At 44.2% G+C, this 18,761-nt stretch overlaps 1 long non-coding RNA gene across 1 annotated transcript; it reads left to right on the plus strand.

Moving 5' to 3' along the window:
• The first annotated feature begins 316 nt into the window (after positions 1 to 316).
• Positions 317 to 4,150, plus strand: LOC125516092 (uncharacterized). The gene is made up of 5 exons (XR_015608158.1): positions 317 to 821; positions 1,333 to 1,529; positions 1,640 to 1,818; positions 3,356 to 3,433; positions 3,859 to 4,150. It is a non-coding gene; the product is annotated as an uncharacterized LOC125516092 (long non-coding RNA).
• The last annotated feature ends 14,611 nt before the right edge of the window (positions 4,151 to 18,761 follow it).

The following is an 18,761-nucleotide window of genomic DNA, read 5'->3' on the forward strand; positions in this document are numbered from 1 at the left end:
GGCAAAGAAACTGCCGGCAGAACATTAGCAGCGAGGGCATTGAAACTGCCGGTACACTTGAGGGCATCATATCTGTCGGGAGAACTCTCCTATGGCCCATTATCTGCCGGGGTCCGCCTTTGGCGCGAAACCGAAATATCGTTTGGGCCTAAGCGCGCGCAAGGGGGGAAAGGCGCGAGATAGATAGACAAAGAAATAAAACTTTGGGCCTGAAAGAACTAGACGCGCCGGCCCTCCTCCAGACCGCAGCCACCCCCGAACAACTTCCCCCAAATCCCCCTCCACTGACCGCGCCGGCCGCCCTAGATCGACCCCGAGCACTACCGCCGGCGTCCCCCACAACCGCAGCCTTGCCGCCGGCGTCCCCCACAACCGCAACCCTCCCGCCGGCGCCCCCCACCACCGCAGCCCCGTCGCCGCCCCTAGCTACCCCACCACCGTCGGCCACCCTAGATCCCGAGTTCTGCAGCCGGCGGCCCGCACCAACACAGCCCGCCCCCGCCCCCAGCCCCCCACCGCCGCCGGCAGCCCTCCACCCCGACGGTCCGACCACTGCCGCCTTTGCCCCCAACCACCCCACATCAGCGCTGCCGAGCACGGAGCACCCCCACGGACGACCACTGTCGCCGAGCGACTCCACTGCCGAACGTCTCCCCAAGCAGGCCTCCTCCCTCCACCTGAGCAGGCGAGCACTGAGAGGGATTGCCTCCTCGTTGTCCTCTCCGATCCCCCAAGCAGCGGAGCGTCCTTCTTCTCCCGTGACCAGCTCACTACCACATCAACATCCTATGTCTTCCTCCTCTGCCCATCAAGAGCATTTGGTGAGATTTCTTTGCAGCCAAGGTTCAATTCAAATTGTGTACTTGGATTCAGTTCTGATTTCTACAATTGTTAGATGGTTCATTTCAATGTGTGAACTTGGCAGATGATTCAATCCTAACTTCCAAAATTGTTAAATGGGTTAGTTTAATCTGTGTACTTGGCAGATGATTTAGTTCTAGTTTTACAACAATTGTTTTTTGTGTTTAGTTGATGCCTCAAAGTTGTAGCTTCTCTGTTTGTGTTTTGCAAAATCAGATTTGTGGACAAAACAAGTGTTTCGTTTTTATGATATAGATAATGATATTCTTACTACTATTTTAGTTTTTGTTGTTCCTAAAATGACATGTTTCAATTGACTATTCTATTGTGCTAGAGCATTCCTGGTCCATATTGTATTTCTCCTTGGTTGTACTAGATATGAATGGCATGCATTTTGTCACTAGATAATTATGACGAGATGTTTGAAATGATTCATGATATGGCACACCTAATTGGGAATTTGCGTGATAGTGGCGGTGGGGAGGATCCAATTCACGAGGATGTAGAGCCAGGGAGCGTTGACCCTCTTCTAAAAGAAAAAGAAGCGTGATGCAGATGCTTTTCGCCAGTTCATAGCTGATGATAGCGAGGAGCTTTATCCAGGGTGCACACAACCTTCTTAAAGCTACGTTTTGTTGTTAGGTTACTCCATATCAAATCTCTTGGAGGTTGGTTTCATAAAAGTTTTGACATGATGCTAGAGTTGCTAAAAGAGGCCTTCCCAACAGCTACATGCTTACCTACTTGACATCTAATGTGCCATTAATTTTCTTTTCAGGAAAAAGAATGGAACAAGAAAGAGACTAAGACAATGTTCAAGAACGAGAGGAAGAGAGGCTAGCGAGAATTAGAACAACAAACGGCGAGGATTTTGAACGGTTTGGCTGCCTTACATTTTCAAATGTAAATGAAGAATTTGGAGGCCCAGCTAGTCAGCGACAAACTAAAAGGAAGAAGGTGATATACCATGCCATTAATTTTCTTTTCAGTTACCATGATTTGGCTGTTTTAAGTGGTGGAATGATAATGCATTATGTTTGTTTGTTGAACCTCGAGAATAGCTTTGCAAATAACAAGCTTCAGTACAAAGATGTCAAAGTTCTGATATAAACTGTACTAACTTATAATTGCAGATTCTAATTATAGTGAACTAGATAGGCGCTCACATGCTAATGGTCTGCGGTGACATTTTAAGCTCTTGTTTGTTGTCTTTAATGCCAGTGTGTAGCAGCCAGCAAAATTAGCTCTACTTCTTGGTGTGAATTTATGATGGTTATTTAGTTTATTTTATTTTTACACTGCATCATGCTATGTTTCATGAGTATAAACATGATATGCTTGGCATGCAGTTTTGGGGGAAAAAAGGAAGCATCCCATGTGTAAATTTCGTTTGACCTTGCATTTTACTGCTTACTATTTACTATACATCCAGAATTGTACTTGGAAGTGTCAAAATTTGTTATTTATAGTCGATGTTAGAAAATATTTAAAATTGATTCTGTTTTCTCTGCAGTTCGTAGATGTTGCTGGTTTGTAGTTAGAAAATATTTAAAATTGATTCTGTTTTCTCTGCAGTTCGAAACGTTTTTATCAAGCTTCTAGGTTTTGTCACAAATAGTAATGCTTTGCTCATTTAGTTGCTGCATGGTTAACTTGTGTCCAGGAAACTTAAGCCCCTGATTCCAGTTTACATTATTAATTAGTAATTCAAACAGGTCATTGTAGTTCTTTAGAAGTGGGCTTTTGTGTCCATCAGCCATGATTTTTGAATAAATCTGATTCTCTGATCTCACAAGGATAATGATTAACCTCTGTATATATAGATACTCCTACAGCAGGTATAAAAAAGATACTCGTACAGTACTTATTTTTGTCCATTACAAATATAAACTGCAATTGGATCATCTTCCTTTCATGTACATGATAGACTCTGCCATGTCGAGAAATGAGTTTCATTGGATTCCATGCTTTAATTTGAGTCATTTCTCATAATTGGATCCTCTTTCTTTCATGTACATGAATTATTTCAGCTCATTTGTTTGTAGAAAGCCTTGGTTTTATTTTCTAGGCTAATTCAACTTGTGTGAGATGTAGGAAAGTGAACCAATAAAAATTGTTTATTGAACCAAATGTTCGTAGTGTTTCACTAGATTAAATCTGTGGGCTTGTCACTAATCAGATACCATTTAGGGGACCTTAATTTCTCCAGCTAGTTTCCCTCTTATTTTGTGTAGTAGATGTAGAGAGCTTAGAAGGAAAAGCAAGCTCAAGTACAAGCTAATTTAATTCACTGGCTACTACAGTAACTTAGCGCACGCAACCTGCTTATACCAATTTGCTTATTGCAGTAACTTATATCACTGTATTTCCTGATCCTGCTTGAAGCTGCAGCTGTAACTTTGCATATGCGCTTGTTCAGTACAGTAGCTTCAAAATGTGCTTGTGTAATATTTAGTGTTTGATTGTGGCCTCGTGCTTGTGTTTCCAAATGCAGAAGACAATCAAAATGGTCATCAATTCTATTCGCTTTACTTCGGTACAGGAATAGCCTCACTTCTGCTGTACAAGATAGGTACACTTACTAATTACTGTTAATATTTGTTAATATCTGTATAGACTTTGCACACTATATTTGGATGAGAAGTAAGATAAGCTTGCTACTGTCAAGATGATAAAAAATGGACATGTTCTCTACTAAAGTAGAGATTACTCTAGAGATGTTACTAGTTGCTCAATGTTTCAGAACATATACGGCTATTGTTGTCACATCTTCCTGTTTATAGACTTTGCACATTACATTTTGATGAGAAGATAAGCTTGCTACTATTAAGATGATAAAAAATGGACATGTTCTCTACTATAGTAGAGATTAGTCTAGAGATGTTATTGGTTGCTCTATATTTCAGAAAATATGCGGCTGTTGTATGTGATTGCTGTAACATCTTCCTTAAATTCTGAATGCTGCTGCTGTATGTAACATCTTACGATCTATTGCAGCTGCAGGTTTCCCAAAGGTGCACAAGTTCACTAAGATTTGGAAGATCTTCAAGCTGCTGAAGATTTGGAAGACCTGCAATGTCCCGCGTCTTGTTTCTTGAACCTAGACATTTGTTCTGCTCATTTTGGTGGTGGTTTGGCTGTGTGGCACACATCTAGAAGCATATGTACATATTTTGTGGCACTACTTTAGTTTGGTTGTGGGGTAAACATATATATATGTACTCCTTTTGTGGCACAACCTCTGTGTATATTGTCGTTATGTTTATCAAATGAAGTTCAAGGTTTTTGATGAGGCCTATATGTTACATTGATTGAAGTGCATGTATAAATTGTGTGATATGTCTTGATTGTCTGGACATATATAATTGATGGATATTACATAATAGCAACGCCTAGAACATTTCACTAGTGAAATCAACATGCTGGCATAATATCTGCCAGGTAAACATGCTTGTGCTGGCGGCTTAACTGCCGGTAATTGCAGATTCACATGCCTCGACCAATCTACCGGGAGAAAATGATCTGCCGGCAAATACATGAGTCAGGGCAGAAAAACTGCCGGGAGAAGTTTATCTGCCAGGAGAAGTAATCCCCGGCAACCGTTCTCGTGGCAGTTCTATCTACCGGGAGAACCACTGTCCCGGCAGTTTGTCTGCCCTCTAAAGAGTCTTCTCCCGGCAGTTTTTCTGCCCTTGCATCAGTGTTGTGGTGTAGTGCATGTAGTGCGAGAAATCAAACAGAGGCGATCGAGTCTTGTGGGGAAAAGTGCGCAAACCTCTGTAGAGTGTACAAACTAATCATGGTTAGCCGTGTCCCCGGTTATGGACGTTTTGAGTATATCTAGTACTTGGATATCATGTGAATCTCATCATGTTACTTCTAAATTAATATTGTTGGGTTTAATGATGATTACTTTAATGGGATTGAGGATGCTGTCAACCATTCTCAATGTTTAACAACCACCATAATAGTTAAATAAATTTATTCCTTTGCAGTAGGGAAAAATTGGCTTTACGCAAAGCTGTAACCATAGAGCTTTCCACCAGCCATATATGCATGTAGTATAGGCTAATTGTTCATTATTCTCTATGTGTTACATTGCCAGCATATTCCATGTGCTGACCCGTTCCGGGCTGCAACGTTTCATGTTGCAGACTTTTCAGACGACGAGTAAGGTGCCTATAGGTCGTGGTTCTATACTCAGTGATGCTGTTGGAGTTGATGGACTCACTTATCTTCCAAACCTTCCGCTGTTATCGTTATTAGATGGCCTTAAACCATATTATTGTAATAAGTTCTCTTTGAGACATCGATGTAATAAGTGTGTGATTGCTACTCTGTTATAAATCCTTCGAAGTACTGTGTGGTGTCAGCATTACTGATCCAGGGATGACACCTGAGCACAGAGGTCAGACTGTTTGAGGTCTGGTCGCTACAGAGATGGTATCAGAGCACACGCTGACTGTAGGACACGACCTCTAAGCTAAAAGCCCTAGAACACTACTCTCTTCTCATTTCTGACTCCTCATCTTTTCTACTCTTTTAGGATGACGGAAGCGAGGATCAAGTTCACCTAGCCGGATGAAGATACACCTTTTGGATGACACCTGAAGGAAGTCACTAAGTACCTGAACATTGGAATACCAAGCTTCATCGGGACCTACAACGCCACTTTACCCGAAGAGGAGCGTTGGAAGATTCAAGCTCAAGTTCCAGGAAGGACGTTCGCGCCAGTCATGGATCCCATAGAGTGTGTTTTTAATGCACCAACATGGAGTTTGGGAAAGAGCATGGCAGCTCATATCACCATGGGACGCATTGGAGAAGTTTATCAAGAAGACCTCAAGGATACTATTTACCAGATTTGCGGACGCCGAGATGAACAATAGGAGATAGTTAGCACCAAGAAGGATAGGTCCATTGCAGCTTTCATCCAAGAGTTAAACCAGCACATTCGACGCTAGGAGAATCAGATGTGCGCAGACATGATGGAGTTGAAGAAAGCGAAAGCCAAGATTATTGAGCTAGAAGGAGAGTTGAAGGCCACTCGCAAGGACTACATGGATGAGATTGTGGCTCTAGTGAGACAAAACGGCGATCTTAAGGAGAAGATTGAAGAACTCATGGGGAATTCCGCACCCGAAAGAGAAGATGAAGATTGCACCTGTCCAGATAACTACATCATCATCGACGACACCGATTCCGAACCTAGTGATGATGATTTCGAAGACGAAGCTGGAGCAGATATGTCTTTTCTTCAATTCGGCGATCTTCAGTCTGCATAATATAGTGAGGATAATTATAAATACATGCAATTAAAGAGCTGAGCTATATAGAGAGACTTAATGACAAAAGTAGTAGTACTTACAGATAGTAGCAGGTGACCGTTGCTTTATCGAGGGCCAATTGATGGAAAAACTGATAGAACTCCTCAAATGGAATAGGCAACAGTTCAATTCCAACGAGGTCATGCTCCGGTTTAACTCTCGCATACAAAGTACTCCTCCCCCCAGACTCTCTGCAGATTTTCAAGTACCAATCATGCAATCTTCGCATCATCGTTGATAGAGAATTTTCATCTTTGACGAGAGGCTTCCCGTACTCGTATCTGTGTATCTGCACCTCCATGGGATCATAATGTACATCCTCGGGCAGGTAATCGTCAAGATTGCTATAACTGGGCACCATCCTCGGATCGACGATGTCGTTAGGCACCTTGAGCGGGGGGCACGATTGCTTCGCTTGTTCGCCGAGCTGGGCAATTTGTTTCCCAGCTTCTCGTCGTTCTTTCATCCTTTGATCACTGACTATACTTCCTGATAGCTCCACTTTGGCCCATGTCTTTGCAATAATGCGCTCATAGTTGCCTTTCGGCGGAGACTTGGGTGGTTTTGCCAGGGCAGCCAGAGTGCGCTTCACTTTCACCGGATCTACCTTCTCCTCCGGAGGTGGATGTCTCTTTGCTTTCAACCCTTGAAACCAGTCATCCACTTCGGTTCACGCGATCTTCGTGTTCTCCTCCAGGGTCCTCTCGTATGGTAACTTCTCTGGAGTCTTCAGAAAAGGACCGAATCTGTATGTCCTCCCGCCTCTGGCTGTACTGCTAGACGCTGGCCGAACAGACGGAGCGGCTGTCTTCTTTACTTGCTTACGAGGCGGAGGAGAAGGACTACGACGCGCCGGAGCAGCTGCCGGAGTGGCAGCGGGTCTCTTCCGTCCTTGCTGACGAGGCGGAGAAGGAGGAGGCTGGCTGCTCGGGCGCGCCGGCTTAGGCGGAGAAGGAGGCGGAGTGCCGCCACGCGCCGGACAAGGAGCCGGCCAACGGCCCTGATCGTCACTCGCCGGAGGAGGAGGCGGTGGAGGAGGCGGAGTGCCCTGACTCGCCGGAGGAGGAGGAGGAGGCGGAGGCATCCAGTTCGGAAGGTTGATGAGCTCCTTCCACCATAGGCATGGAATCTTTAGAGAAGAACCCAGCCGAGTCTCCCCTTCTCCGGTAGGGTGGTCAAGCGGGAGGTCCTCAAATCCCTCCGTTATTTCATCCACCATCACCTTAGCATATCCTTCTGGAATCGGCCGGCAGTGAAAAGTTGCGCCGGGTTCATTAGGAAAAACAGAGCCAACAGCCGCCTTGACCTTCATATTAATCCATTGCGTCATAAGGTGGCAATTTTGAGCCTCCGTGATAGCATCCACGGGATAGCTAGCAGGAGCCGTCAAGACAAGCTCCGGCTGAAGCAGCTCGGTGGAAGCCACGCTGCTTCTCTGCTGAGATGGCGGGGTAGCTTCAGGGGAAGCTTCGGCAAGTCGTTTGCTGCGATTTGCTTCTCGTTCCTCTATCGCTTGTACCCTTGCGTGCAGCGCGTGTAGTTCGGTCTGCTGCACTTTTTTCCTCCTCTCGTGGCTTTTGTAACCGCCTGCGTCCGGAAACCCAGCCTTCCACGGAATGGAGCCTGGCGTGCCTCGTGTCCGTCCAGGGTGCTCAGGATTTCTGAGGGCCTTTGTGAGCTCGTCGTTCTCTCTGTCTGGAAGGAACGTCCCTTTCTGCGCTGCATCGATATAGTACCGAAACTTCTTCAAGGGTATGTCAAGTTGCTCGTCCATCCAGATGCACTTTCCTGTTACAGGGTCCAAGGTTCCGCCAGCCCCGAAGAACCAAGTCCGGCAACGGTCTGGCCAGTTCATTGTCTCTGGTTCGATCACTTTTTCAACCAGATCATTCTCAGCCTTGGCCCACTTAGGCCGGGCTATGAGGTAGCCACCTGACCCCGTGCGATGGTGAAGCTTATTCTTCGCAGCATTTTTCTTGTTTGTCGCCGACATCTTCTTACTCTTTTCCGATGTCTTGTAGGCCACAAATGCGGGACAGTGATCTCTGATCTTCTCATATCTGCCCTTGAATTCTGGTGTCTCTTTTTTATCGACAAACCTATTCAGCTCTTTCTTCCACCTCCTGAATAGGTCTGCCATCCTCTTAAGAGCAAAAGACTTGATTAATTGCTCTTTAACAGGCTTCTCCGGATCATCCTCTGGCGGTAGGGTGAAATTTGACTTCAGCTCAGTCCAAAGATCATTTTTCTGCATATCATTGACGTAAGACACCTCAGGGTCTTCTGTAGCCGGCTTTAACCATTGCTGGATGCTGATCGGGATCTTGTCCCTAACCAGAACCCTGCACTGAGCAACAAATGCGTTCTTTGTTCGGATGGGTTCAATCGGTTGGCCGTCAGGCGCGATTGCTATGATCTCAAACCTTTCATCCAAGCTCAACTTTTTCTTCGGGCCTCGTCTCTTTACCTCAGTTGTGCTCGATCCGGAGGGCTAGAAAAAGAACAAAGACTTAATTAATATGTGTACATACCAAAACAATGAATGCATCAATTAGCTAGTCAGCACAGGCTTAACTAATATATATACCTGGCCGGACTCGGTTCGGTCACCGGAGCCGTCATCACGGTCTCCTTCTTGCACCGGCATAGGGTCACCGGAGCCGTCCTCACATTCTCCTTCTTGCACCGGCATTAGGTCACCGGAGACAGCTTCTTCACCCTCTCCTTCCAGACCATCGGTGTCGTTGAGAAACAACGAGATAGCATCACTTCCTTCTGCGATTATGTCCCTCAACAACGCTTCTTTTGCTTCATCTCGGGCGGTGTCCATAGTTTCTACAAATATTTACAACATGGCAATTATTATTCAAACATGACAGATGGATATATTAGTGGCAAACGTAGAACTAGCTAGCTAATCATAGTAAGGAATCATATATATTAATTAGTGGCCTCGACGCTGCTTCTCTAGGGTTTGGGGTGGCCTCGACAACGCTTCAAGGGTTTGGGGTGGCCTCGAGAGAGTTTGTCGGGTAGGGGCGCGGCGTGAGGGGGTAGGAGACCGACATCGTTTTTTTTTCTAGGGTTTGGGTGTCCTCGAGAGTTTTGGTCGAGCGAGAGGGTCGGGGGGTGCTCCCGTGGTATAAGTTATCACAGTCGAGAGGGGGTATATATATCGACCGCCCCTCATGTCGAAGTTATCCGAGGGGTATATCGACCCCCCCTCGTGTTGAAGTTATCGGGAGAGGGAATAGAGGAGAAGAAGAAAGGAATAGAGGAGAAGATCGAAGAAAAAAAAAGAGGAGAAGAAGAAAGGAATAGAGGAGAAGAAGAAAAAAAATAGAAATTTCTATTTTTTTCTTCTTCTCCTCTTCTTTTTCTTCTTTTTTCCTCTACTTATTTATTTCTCCTCTTCTTCCTCTCCTCTTCTTCTTTCTTCCCCTTCTTATTTTCTTCTTTCCTATCCTTCGTTTTCTTCTAAATTTTAGCATATTCTAAATTTTCTTCTAACTTTCAATATATGAACAAAAAACTTTATATATATATATGAACAAAATTTCTATGAACAAAAAAAATTAAACTAACCACATACACATATACATTATACATACACATATACATACACATATACATTATACATACACATATGAAAAAAAATTAAACTAAAAAATTAAGGGCAGGGGCGGCGCGCGACCGCGTAGGGCAGGGGCGGCGCGTGGCGGCCGCGCAGGCAGGGCGGCGCGAGGCGGCAGCGAAGGGCAGGGCGGCGACGCGATGGCAGCGCGCGGCGGCGACGGCCAGTACAGGGGGAGGAGCAGGGGAACGGGGCGGCGCTCACCGCGAGGTGGCGTGGCGACGAGGAAGGCTCGGGGACGGTGGAGGCGCGCGCGCTCGGGGGCGAGGGCAGGGGTGCGCGGGCTCAGGGACGACGTCGGCGACGGCGACGGCGAGGCACGGGCGTCGGCGACGGCGCGGTCGGGGGCGATGGCAGGGGCGGCGGACGGCGTCGGGGCAGCCTGGCGGCGTCGATGTGCTCAGCGTTGTCGGGCGGGCCAGGGGGCAACTGGCGATGAGTTCGTCAAATTTTCTTAAGTGCTACTTATATACCCAGGCCTTTGGTCCCGGTTCGTGGCACAAACCGGGACCAATGCCCCCTTTAGTCCCGGTTGGTGCCAGCAATCGGGACCAAAGGCCTCTTTTCAGCAGCCCAAAGGGCGGGAAGCGGCAGCCTTTGGTCCCGGTTGGTGGCACCAACCGGGACTAAAGGTGGGCATTGGTCCCGGTTCATGCCACGAACCGGGACCAATGCCACCCTTTGGTCCCGGTTCGTCCCACCAACCGGGACCAATGGCCTTGTGCTGCCCCGCGCCCAAAAGTTTAGTCCCACCTCGCTAGTTGAGAGGGCTCGGGAGTGGTTTATAAGCGCTGCTGTGCCCACCCTCTCGAGCTCCTCTCAACTGCAGGCTTTCGGGCCTAATTTGTCACTGCAATGCCTGTGGGCCTACTGGGCCTGCTGCGGGCCTGAATCCTGGCCCATAGTTGCGTTTCTAGTCATATTCAGGCCGTGGTGGCCTAGTAGGTGGCATTTTTTGCTATTTTTTTCATTTCTACTTAGAACTAATAAATACTTATAGTTTTGTAGTGATTTCTTTTTTATTTTATGTCACAAAAATTATAAACTTTCTATTACTGCAATTAGTTTTAAAATTAGAATAGTTTAAATTTGAATTTTTTAAAATTTGTGTGAATCACTAGTTTATGAATAACTTTACTATAAAAATTGATTTTTGAGTCATTCTTTTTCCTGCTATTTAATATTACTGTGTTTTATCATTATACTCAATTTGGTAATTTTTAGTTAGTCATAACAAATATTATAGGCATTTTTTTTCTTTTTTGTTATTTATTTTTTCATTTCTACTTAGAACTAAATACTTATAGTTTTTTAGTGATTTCTTTTTTCTTTTAGGTCACAAAAATTATAAACTTTTCTGTTAGTGAACATAGATGCACCTATAGAGAAAATTAAACCTAAATTCATAATCAATTTCTATGAATTTCAGAGAAATTCATTATGAATTTAGGTCCAATTTCCTGTATAGGGGCATCTATTTTCACTTTGAGAGGAGCTCAACAACGCAGAGAGGGACGGGCTTATAAACAAGTGTGGGCGCCCTTCGGTTGGCGAGGTGGGACTAAACGCTGGGTGCAACGGGGCCGACCCTTTAGTCCCGGTTTGTGGCACAAACCGGGACTAATAGTCATGGACTAGGGGCGAGCCCCATTTTTTTCCAGTTTTTTTGTTTTGTTTTCTGCATTATTTATTTCCTTTTGTTTTTTGCTTTATTTTTTAATTCTCTTTGCTTTTAGTTTTAGAAAAATTATAAACTTTCTGTTAGTGCCATTAGTTTTCAAATTTGAAAACACTTTTTTAGTTTTTTTGTTTTCTTTGTTGCTTTATTTATTTTATTTTGTTTCTACTTACAACAAAATACTTATTGTTGCTATTTTTATTTTTTTCCAGTTTTTTTGTTTTGTTTTCTGTATTATTTATTTTCTTTTGTTTTTTGCTTTATTTTTTAATTCTTTTTGCTTTTAGGTCAGCAAAATTATAAACTTTCTGTTAGTGCCATTAATTTTAGAAAAATTATAAACTTTCTGTTAGTGAAATTATTTTTCAAATTTGAATAGTTAAAATTTGAATTCATTGAAATTTGTGTGAATCACAAGTTTGTGATTAACTTTACTAAAAAAATGAACATAGATGCACCTATAGAGAAAATTCGACCTAAATTCATAGTTTTCAAATGAACTCTGAAAAAGTTGGCATAGCATACTCGTTTGTTACAAATTTGGCATGGTATCATCATAATAGTTGCGGGAGAAAATCTTCACTTTTTCTTCGCTTGTGTCATTTGCTTATTGCGCCGTAACCATGGATAATCTTCAACATTTATCAGGATGCTTGGGTCAGCCTTGACATTGAAGGGAGGAATTTCATGAAACTTTTCATAATCTTCAGACATGTCTGTCTTGCCCTCCACTCCGAGGATGTCCCTTTTTCCTGAAAGAACTATGTGGCGCTTTGGCTCATCGTATGATGTATTCGCTTCCTTATCTTTTCTTTTTCTCGGTCTGGTAGACATGTCCTTCACATAGATAACATGTGCCACATCATTGGCTAGGACGAACGGTTCGTCAGTGTAGCCAAGATTTTTCAGATCCACTGTTGTCATTCCGTACTGTGGGTCTACATGTACCCCGCCTCCTGACAGATTGACCCATTTGCACTTAAACAAAGGGACCTTAAAATCTTGTCCGTAGTCAAGTTCCCATATGTCCACTACGTAACCATAATATGTGTCCTTTCCCTTCTCGGTTGTTGCATCAAAGCGGACACTGCTGTTTTGGTTGGTGCTCTTTTGATCTTGGTCAATCGTGTAAAATGTATTCCCATTTATCTCGTATCCGTTGTAAATCAATACAGTCAAAGATGGTCCCCTGGACAACAAGTACAACTCATCACAAATAGTGTTGTCACCTCTGAGACGTGCTTCCAACCAACTGCTGAAAGTCCTAATGTGTTCACATGTAATCCAGTCGTCGCACTGCTCCGGGTGTTTGGAGCATAGACTGTTCTTGTGTTCATCGACATACGGGGTCACCAAGGTAGAGTTCTGTAGAACTGTGTAGTGTGCTTGAGACCAAGAATGCTTGTCCCTGCATATTATTGAGTCCGCTCCTAGCGTGCCTTTTCCAGTCAGTCTCCCCTCATACCGCGATTTAGGGAGACCTATCTTCTTAAGGCCAGGAATGAAGTCAACACAAAACCCGATGACATCCTCTGTTTGATGGCCCATGGAGATGCTTCCTTCTGGCCTAGCGCGGTTACAGACATATTTCTTTAGGACTCCCATGAACCTCTCAAAGGGGAACATATTGTGTAGAAATACGGGCCCCAGAACGACAATCTCGTCGACTAGATGAACTAGGACATGCGTCATGATATTGAATAAGGATGGTGGGAACACCAGCTCGAAACTGACAAGACATTGCGCCACATCACTCCTTAGCCTTGGTACCATTTCTGGATCGATCACCTTCTGAGAGATTGCATTGAGAAATGCACATAGCTTCAAAATGGCTAATCGGACGTTTTCTGGTAGAAGCCCCCTCAATGCAACCGGAAGCAGTTGCGTCATAATCACGTGGCAGTCATGAGACTTTAGGTTCTGGAACTTTTTCTCTGGGATATTTATTATTCCCTCTATATTCGACGAGAAGCCAGTCGGGACCTTCATACTGAGTAGGCATTCAAAGAAGATTTCTTTCTCATCTTTCGTAAGAGCGTAGCTGGCAGGACCTTCATACTGCTTCTGAGGCATGCCGTCTTTTTCGTGCAAACGTTGCAGGTCCTCCCGTGCCTCAGGTGTATCTTTTGTCTTTCCATACACGCCCAAGAAGCCTAGCAGGTTCACGCAAAGGTTCTTTGTCACGTGCATCACGTCGATTGAAGAGCGGACCTCTAGGTCTTTCCAGTAGGGTAGGTCCCAAAATATAGATTTCTTCTTCCACATGGGTGCGTGTCCCTCAGCGTCATTCGGAACAGCTAGTGCGCCGGGACCCTTTCCAAAAATTACGTGTAAATCATTGACCATAGCAAGTACGTGATCACCGGTACGCATGGCGGGCTTCTTCTGGTGATCTGCCTCGCCTTTGAAATGCTTGCCTTTCTTTCGACATTGATGGTTGGTCGGAAGAAATCGACGATGGCCCAGGTACACATTCTTCCTGCATTTGTCCAGGTATATACTTTCAGTGTCATCTAAACAGTGTGTGCATGCGTGGTATCCTTTGTTTGTCTGTCCTGAAAGGTTACTGAGAGCGGGCCAATCGTTGATGATCACAAACAGCAACGCCTTTAGGTTAAATTCCTCTTGTCTATGCTCATCCCACGTACGTACACTGTTTCCATTCCACAGCTATAAAAGTTCTTCAACTAATGGCCTTAGGTATACATCAATGTCGTTGCCGGGTTGCTTAGGGCCTTGGATGAGAACTGGCATCATAATGAACTTCCGCTTCATGCACATCCAAGGAGGAAGGTTATACATACATAGAGTCACAGGCCAGGTGATGTGATTGCTGCTCTGCTCCCCGAAAGGATTAATGCCATCCGCGCTTAAAGCAAACCATACGTTCGTTGGGTCCTTTGCAAACTCATCCCAGTACTTTCTCTCGATCTTTCTCCACTGCGACCCGTCAACGGGTGCTCTCAACTGCCCGTCTTTCTTACGGTCCTCACTGTGCCATCGCATCGACTTGGCATGCTTTCCGTTTCTGAACAGACGTTTCAACCGTGGTATTATAGGAGCATACCACATCACCTTCGCAGGAACCCTCTTCCTGTGGGGCTCGCCGTGAACATCACCAGGGTCATCTCCTCTGATCTTATACCGCAATGCACCGCATACCGGGCATGCGTTCAGATCCTTGTATGCACCGCGGTATAGGATGCAGTCATTAGGGCATGCATGTATCTTCTCCACCTCCAATCCTAGAGGGCATACGAACTTCTTTGCTGCGTATGTACTCTCGGGCAATTCGTTATCATTTGGAAGCTTCTTCTTCAATATTTTCAGTAGCTTCTCAAATCCTTTGTCAGGCACAGCATTCTCTGCCTTCCACTACAGTAATTCTAGTACGGTACCGAGCTTTGTGTTGCCATCTTCGCAATTGGGGTACAACCCTTTTTTTAGATCCTCTAACATGCGATCGAACTTCAACTTCTCCTTTTGACTTTCGCATTGCGTCCTTGCATCGACAATGACCCGGCGGAGATCATCATCATCGGGCACATCGTCTGGTTCCTCTTGATCTTCAGCAGCTTCACCCGTTGCAGCATCATTGGGCACATCGTCTGGTTCCTCTTGATCTTCACCAGCTCCCCCCGTTGTAGCATCACGATATTCAGGGGGCACATAGTTGTCATCGTACTCTTCTTCTTCGTCGTCTTCCATCATAACCCCTATTTCTCCGTGCCTCGTCCAAACATTATAGTGTGGCATGAAACCCTTGTAAAGCAGGTGGGTGTGAAGGATTTTCCGGTTAGAGTAAGACATCGTATTCCCACATTTAGTGCATGGACAACACATAAAACCATTCTGCTAGTTTGCCTCAGCCGCATCGAGAAACTCATGCACGCCCTTAATGTACTCGGAGGTGTGTCTATCACCGTACATCCATTGTCGGTTCATCTGCGTGCATTATATATAATTAAGTGTCCAAATTAATAGAAGTTCATCATCACATTAAAACCAAAGTACGTACATAGTTCTCATCTAACAACATATAGCTCTCCAGTGCATCTAATTAATTAAACCATACATTGAAACTATGTAAAACATTTTAATGCGAAAACAAAGGCGATCATAATCGCAACCAAGGTAACAATTGATCCAATGGCATAATGATACCAAGCCTCGGTATGAATGGCATATTTTCTAATCTTTCTAATCTTCAAGCGCATTGCATCCATCTTGATCTTGTGATCATCGACGACATCCGCAACATGCAACTCCAATATCATCTTCTCCTCCTCAATTTTTTTTATTTTTTCCTTCAAGAAATTGTTTTCTTCTTCAACTAAATTTAACCTCTCGACAATAGGGTCGGTTGGAATTTCCAGTTCACATACATCCTAGATAAATAAAATCTATGTCACGTTGGTCGGCATAATTTTCATAAACAATAAATGAACCAATAGTTATAAAGATAATATATATACCACATACGAATCATAGACAGGACGAGGGCCGATGGGGGAGGATACCAAAACCATCGCACTATATAAGATGCAATAATAAAAGTAAGAAAGATACAAGTATCTATCTAAACATACAAGTAAGAATATTTTTCCTTTCAGAAAGAAGATAGGAACAAGAGGCTCACCACGGTGGTGTCGGTGATGAGATCGGCGTGGGTGATCGACGGCGGTGAAGACGGGGGTGGGGCGTGACGGACCGCTAAATCTAGACAAATCTCGAGGAAAATGGAGCTTTGAGGTCGAGCTTCGAGAGGAGAAAGCTTAACTAGTGTGGCTCGGGCATTTCATCGAACACCTCATGTGCATAGGAGGTGAGCTAGAGCACCACCAAGCCCTCCCCTCGCCGGCCAGAGAAAAACAGGGCACTGGAGTGCTCTGCTCGCAGGCGAGGGTATATATAGGCACCTCATTGGTCCCGGTTCGTGGCATGAACCGGGACTAAAGGGGAGCCTTTGGTCCCGGTTCAGGCCACCAACCGGGACCAATGGTGGTGGGCCAGGAGCCAGGCCCATTGGTCCCGGTTCGTCCCACCAACTGGGACCAAAAGGTCCAGACGAACCGGGACCAATAGCCCACGTGGCCTGGCCGGCCCCCTGGGCTCACAAACCGGGTCCAATGCCCCCATTGGTCCCGGTTCTAGACTGAACCGGGACTAATGGGCTGACCCGGCCTGGACCTTTGCCCCCTTTTCTACTAGTGACCCCCCGCACCCTCCCCCACTCCACCGCCGCCGCCGATGATATTTTCAAATAACAATTTTGATGATATTTTTTAAAAAAATTATTACTGTTTTTATAAAAAATATTACTGTTTCATATTCATATTCATTTTTAAAAAAATAATAATAATAAAGTGTAGACTACAATTGTTGTTAAACAACAATTATTACTGTTTTTATAAAAAAATATTACTGTTTCATATTCATATTCATTTTCATTTTCATTTTTTTAAAAATAATAAAAAAATTCTTACTTATGGCTCATGGGTGGCTGGTGCGCCATTGCTAATAGGTAGAAGAATCATCAATCAAGCGCATGTACCAACACGATGGTAGATTTTTTATTGGCTCTTCTCTAATCTGCAAGTCCTATACTGAGGCAGCGCTGGGTAGACTCTTATTGGCCCGTGTTGTGGTGCAAACATGCTGTGGCTGATTGCTTCATCTGCTGACACTGATATATGTATGCTGCTGATGGGTCCTGATATACACTGCCTATTGCTGCCAATATTAATATTGCTACTCAATTTGATAGGTAAAGTGGTAATGGATGGCGAGATTGTGTAGTGCTCATATGCCAGTTAGTCAATTGTCCTTTTTGTGATGAATTAGAGAATATTTCCCATATGTTAATCAGCTGCTCCTCCCTAGCCTTGCTGTGATATGAAATGATCCACGTAGGTCTTAATGGTGACAATACTGATTTTAGTATGTTGGTTGAGACCTGAGTTGATTTGTGCTAGTTCTAGGCTGATGAAAAAGTATCCTTTTGATATACACGTGATTACTGTGTAGAAAAGTACTACTGTTTCTTGTTCAGTGCACTGCTTCTCTGCTTCTCTACTGTCAATACCGCAGAACAGTCATCTTTATTTTTCAATCATAGGTAAGTGTCACATGATCATTTGTGGTGCAGTATTGCTTGAGATGATTTGTGGTGCAAGATATCACGCGATCATTTCCTGACACTCAGAAACAGAGATGTGTGCATGTTTTGAAATATTAGTGTAAGAAAATAGTACTGACTACAAAATATTACCACTGGCCTTTTAAGGTCCATTGTATCTAGAATTAATAATACGTACTCGTTATTTATCATATATATTACTACATCAAATCTTATTGATGTCAAATCTCACTGACAAACAACAGATAGTGTTCAATGATCAGTTACCGCTCAGTTTTTTGGTAAAAGCCGCACAAATATATCTGTCAAGGTGTTCGAGGTAGTGCCCAAACAACAGATAATGGGCTGTAGTGCTTTCTGTTCTACCTTAGTATGATGTCACTTAGCATGGCAGATTAATCTGCCCTATGTATGTGTTTAATTATATTCATGGTTGCTATATGTGTTTGTTGATTATGCAGGTTCCCTGGCTAGGCCTCTGGGTGAGTGCATCATCGGCTCCTGCTGTAGCTGCTCCTGCTGCTTCCGAGGTTTGCTCCTACATGTCCCTTTGAGAGTTTGAGCAGTACTTGAACTGTGGCTTTATTTGCCCCTTGAAGGCTTTTATTGTTACGTTAATAACTTCTATAGTGGCTGCAGCATGTGCTATAAATCCAGATTGCTGGTGTTTTTTTATGTTCAGAGTTTAAGCACGTGTAGTGTAGTGTAGTGTAGTGAGCTTGTTCTAGTGTAAAATCAGACTAGTATGGCCCTGGCCACAATCTGTCAACTTAGCCTTCTGTGATTTTCAAAACAAGTTAACTGCATTCAGATCTCTTGATGCTCAAAACCTGTCAATTTCTATCAGCTTTTGATCTATCAAGTTGATATTCAGTCAAGTTGATGTCAAACTTGACACATAAACAACAGCTTTAATAAACAGAGAGACAAGTGTTAAATCGGTGAAATTAAAAAAGTGTAGTAGTAGTACTTGGTACCAATAACTCTCTGGGCAAAGCAAAAGAGCAAGAGGAGGGAGACATGGAATAAGTCTTGACCTGAAATGTAAACTGAACCCAAAATAAGACTTTCTGCATTTAAACGAGTCCCACTGGACCTACTGCTAGCTTATTTGTTCTAGGA

This window comes from Triticum urartu, chromosome 6A (assembly GCF_056163025.1).
Source record: "Triticum urartu cultivar PI428250 chromosome 6A, HENAU_Tu73, whole genome shotgun sequence".
NCBI classification, from domain to species: domain Eukaryota; kingdom Viridiplantae; phylum Streptophyta; class Magnoliopsida; order Poales; family Poaceae; genus Triticum; species Triticum urartu.